Raw genomic sequence first — 5,643 nt, forward strand, 5'->3', positions numbered from 1 at the left:
TAATGTAGGAAACTTAAAGTTTTCCATAATGTAGAAAATGAAAGAAAAGTGCAGAAAAGAGAGAACACAACACCAAGAACACACCCCCCCCCCCCTTTTCTCTAAATCAAGAAACCCCTCCAAAATAGATGCTTTGGGAACTTTATCAATAGTGTGATCACAATGGGCCACTTGCCAATTTTGGCCTTGGTGGACTTTTGATTTTGCTTGTTACAACTTCTATATGAAATACAAATCTGGAACTTTACAATGTGCTACAATTCTAAAGCATTACAAAGCAAAGAAAGACTTTATTGCTAAAATTGACACTTTTTGTCCACACAACCCTATAATTTGACTACAAATATGGATAGTAGACAAAAAATAATGCACTTTAAAAAAAAAATGGAATCTGTTTTCGACTCCAGATGTGCCCATATGGAGCATTTGAAGTTGCAAAATGCAGGTATAGTCACCAAAAATGCAATTTTTGAACAATCCATGCACCAAAACTAGAAAAAAAGCTACACCACTAAAAATTTTAGGAAATTCTACCCAATTTTTTAAAAAATAACACCTAATTTGGAGTCCAGATGATGGAGATATGGCCTCCCAAAGTTGGACTGCAAAATCCAAAATCAATCTAGAGAGGGGTTGCATCAGCGAATGACGAGGTTAATTTGATGGTCATACAACCATTGCTGCAATTCAATTTGGCCCTGGAATGATGGTCAGATGACTATCAATTTTAAGCTCATGAACAAGATGATGTCAGCAAACTCCCACCCTTGTGATGATGTCAGCATGATGTCATCATCATACAGATTGTATGGACGTGGCAAGCAAAAAAATAGTACACTAATGTGTCTAATGGTAGGACTTGTTGACTAGGATTTGGTGATGTGACGTGTCAAGTACAGCATGTGCAGGCGAGCATGTGGTAGTATGCCACGTGGTGGGTACTAATTGGTTTCTCTAGGCAAATCACCAAATGTCACGTGTCATAGTGTTATGCACAATGACTATGCATCAACAAGCAGGCTGTTGATTTGGTGCCCTACGCAGGAGATGCCATGGGACTAATGGAGAGCTGCCACATGTCTAGCATGGGTAACTGAACAGGGAGCCAGAAAAGGATGTCCCATGCCAAAATATTCTGCTTCTTTCACTGAGTGTTATATTCGCAGGAGCCTTCGAAGTCTAATGGCACTGGAATGCTTAGCCAGAGATTGGATTGCATCACCGGTATTCCAACTCGCAATGCCAGATTGCAAATCGTGATGCCAAAAATTGAAAATAATGGGGGCCAATTTCCTATTCGTTAATGTCGGATTATGTATTTCTGTAGTCGGGCTTAGCTTAGGTATTATCCCACATTTGTGGGGAAGCGGGAGGTAGAAACTTTTAAAAGACTAACGCTTGCGCAGTGTAAACAAATAACTTCCTCACCCATAGAAGATAAGAGTCATCATTGGATTTGGCCAGGTAAAGATGGTTGGCCTAAAGTATGTGCTCTGGCTAGATTTAATGGTACAGGCTAGTGGTTGATGAGCCTGCTGATAATCAAAATATTCCCTATGATAATAAATAAAAATTCTGAAATTGCAGAACCGAGATTTGATAGCCCAATTTTGCAAAAGAAATTTCTCTGACGACCTGATTGGACGTAAAATTATTCCAAAAAATAAAATTCAAAAAATACAGAGAAATTGTAGAGATGAATTAAAATGTAGATCTAAAAAATAAATATTTGATCAATTAAATGATTATACCTGAACTGCAAAATTTGGGCTTCTAGGTTCTGATTTGCAAAAAAAATTTGCCTCATGATCAACTTTCACCCAGTATAGGCAAATTTATAATCAATCTTCACCGAATCAACACTCCGGATGCAACGAAGAGGTCAGATTTGGCTCTAGATACTCCCAATTTCTATGGTTCCTTAGGATTTGTATTGAGGTGTTGAAGCATGAATGGTCTTGAATAGCTATGTGTAGAGAATCTCCCTCAGTTCTGATACCATGTAAGAATTTGGCTTAGGCCAGAATTCACCCAAGACCAATGAACTCAAACACAAGCACAACAGTAGACCAATAGAGAGAGCATGATCAGAATGATGATATTCATTCAATATGCTATATCAGCATTACAAGAGTACACTAGGAGTGCCTATATATAAAAGCCTCAAGAGAGCTTCTAGAATGCATAGAAGTCAGCATCATGATAAGTCATACAACTAGGCACATGTCCACCAAATATGGGTTATCCTCTATTAAGCACATAATTAAGTGCAATGATGTGAGGATAAGCCTACAATGGTGTAGCATGCAAATCAATGGTGTAGACAACATGTGCTAAATTAGGAGTGCAGATAACTATGTTGTCAAGATGACAACTCAGTGAATGATGCAAAATCCTATTTGTAGACACCATGTGCATAATTAGAGTTGTGCACTTCTATGAGAGTACACAAACTCCTAAGTGTCTCACCTAAATAAATAATAAAATAATGCATTAACCTAAGTAAACTTAAGTAAGTGTAATAATTATTTACACCAACAATGATAAATTGTTATTTCTCACTTCATCATGTGTGAAGGTGTTGGTGTAGTGACAATATCCTCGATGAGCCCTCTCCACCACCAGTATGTACTTGTGGTGTGATGACAAAATCTACAAATTGAAGATTCTTTTATCTACAAATGTGATTTAAATCAAAGAATCAATATATTAATCTACTATCATTTCTAACATTGAAGAACAATAATTGAAAAATATATAAAAATAAACTCTTTGTTAGAAAAGAATAGTTTCCTAACTATTATTTATAGGTACTACATGCTTGCACATCTATCGTATGAAAAATAAATAATGAAGCTTAGCTATTGAATTTATAGGGATAAAAAAATATTCTTAATATTTTTGGAAGATTGCATAGATGGTTTATCACAATCGATAACAAATAATGGAGGACGTATTGCAGCTTTAAAACCAATATCTATGGGATTAAAAGAATATAGAAAGTTGGCGCAAGAAAAATATAGCAACAGCTCCAAACATATAATTATTCGCCACATGCGATGATGTCAATCAGCACGCAATATTTATCCTTTGAAGAAAAAAAGTATTTTATTAATTGAAAGTGACAAGATTTGTTCAAACAATGATAGAAAGTGACTAGATTCATTCAAATAATTTCAGCGATTCAATTTTGCAAATAATTTTACGGAATTCAACTATTGATGCTTCAAAATATTTGACATATAAATACATGAAAACTATGGCTTTAATTTCACAAGTTTGTCACATTGATTGGAGATTTTAAATAGAAAATAAAAACAATTAAAATTTACATAAATCAAAGTGAAATGGAATTTGTAAATTATCTTTTGTATTCTCACATTCAACTCTAAGTTTCTATAAATCTTTTAATCAATAGAAAAGAGCTTTACAAAAAACTAGATCAATAAAATGACTACAATAAAAAAAAATGATACAAGACGAGATAGAAGAACTAAATCCATCTTAAGTACTTGGATATTTATCTTTCACTGTGCTATCTATCTTGAAGACTTAAAAACACTTGCAGTCCCAAAAAAATTAGAGAAAAAAAAAGTGAAAAAAAGTAACTTACCAAAATGATAGATTGATATTGTTCATTCCTAGAAAAAATTATCTTTCCAATCAAAAATCATAAAATCTAAGACCAAAACTCCCACATATAAGCCTATCCATCTAATAGTAATTATTTAAGTATAAAACAAATGATATTGAAATTTGTTCTATATTAAATATTTTTTCCATATGTTTTAGATCATCAAAATGAAAGCAATGAGAGATATAATAATAGATGGAAAGACAACTGTTAGCCCTTGTTTTTGAGTCATCATGGTTATCCTTTATTTTATTCTCTCTTTCTAAGATTCCTCTTTTTGAGTTATGCATAATTCCCCCACCCAAGATATTGTTTTATCTTAGCTATAGAAGTTGAACCTCATTGTGAAATCCTTGTGAAATTTATTTTGAACCTCTTTGAACCTCTATTCAAAGTAGTTCAACCAAAGGTTTTTAGAATAACTTTTGATCTTGTTGGTGGGACCCATCAAGTGTGTTGTCAGCTTTCTTTTGACCACTTTGAATCTCTTTGAACTCTTGTTCAAAGTAGCTCGAAGTAGTTCCAATACTAGGAATCAAAACTTGAAAATGTTATTGGTGTTTGATATGGGAGTTGTCCCTAAGATGTAAGGGATGATGTCTTGATGATGATGTAAACATCCCCTTTGAGTCATTATCATCAGATACGAGTGATGAGCTAACATTGTACGTGAAAAGGGGCAAATTTTTTATTTGGAAGCTAAATATTGTTGTTAGGAGAATAATGATGATTGTAAGGACACTTTCCTCAAGCAAACATTTAATGAAGAAGCATCATAATTCCTTGAAGCATGTATACTAGCCCATAATAATCTCACCATAAAAACCTCATCATTCCATGGTACTTTCTCCAATATGCTAGCTTCTTTTTAAAAACCAAATCTAAAGCTTGTTTGTTTTTATTCTACTATGTGGTTAATTGAGAGTTGAGCATCTGGAAAGAAGGGAAATGTTCTAGTTTTACTACAAATTACAAATGAGGGTAAAAAAATATCTCCTTTCCCCTTCTATATTCTCATTTTTCTTCTAGGAGAAAAGTGTGGAAGGTTTGTCTTTTCTGTTAAAATGAAGTCCATCATGCTTTTTTTGGAAATGCCTCAAGCCTTGAGTGCAAGAAACCTATAATTTTTTATACTAATTTCATGGTAGTCAGGGTTCAAAAATTACAATAAATTTTCCTAGACCAAGCTGAGATTAAGGGATGGCTGGAAGTCCTGACAAGGCATCTCCTTGAAGTAGTTGTCTTCCCTCCTGCATTTCCAAGTCCAAAATTACTTTGGTTCTGTATAGACCATTACGATGTGAAAATCAAGAGTATACTGAATAAAAATGGGGAACTCGTATTGTCTATCACCAAAGAAACTATATCATCTATCTTTAAGTTTCCATAGTGTGCCTTTGCTAGTTATGAACCTACTCAGTCCTTGGACCAATACCAAGAAAATCCTTCAAAATACTGTAACCAAATGGCCATGAAGTGGACGAAAATATTTTATCATGGAGGTTCAAGATTGTCTAAAATAATTAGCAAGGATCATATGAAACCCCACATACACAACCAGATGGTTTTATTGCACCGAGCTAAGGGGTCAATTGATTTTTTCCTTTTCAAGGAATGGGTGTTTCATTATATAGATATTGTTTTAACTAGTAAACAATTTCTAGACTAGGCATAGTTAATAGCCAGCTCAATAAGGAGTCAATGTTGACACAGAAGTTTGTACCCTTGCTTGAGGTATGACCCTCAAGCAACCTTGTGTAACATTGAAATGACCTCCAAGTGTGGGACTTGAGTTCTGAGGTTGAATATCTAGAGAAGGAAAATTTTCTTACAATCAGGATGCACCTAACTACTTCTTGAGAGGAAAAGGGAGAAGGAGATGCATGAAATAAAACTACTTAATCTAATCTAAAGGGGGTGACACACCTAACTAAAATTGTTGCAACTCTGCTTAGGGATGCACAACACATTAATGAAAAGTCCAAATACATAGATCTTATGTAATGCCC

Source organism: Cupressus sempervirens, chromosome 9 (genome assembly GCF_028749045.1).
Source record: "Cupressus sempervirens isolate cs-2001-9-10 chromosome 9, ASM2874904v1, whole genome shotgun sequence".
NCBI lineage: Eukaryota > Viridiplantae > Streptophyta > Pinopsida > Cupressales > Cupressaceae > Cupressus > Cupressus sempervirens.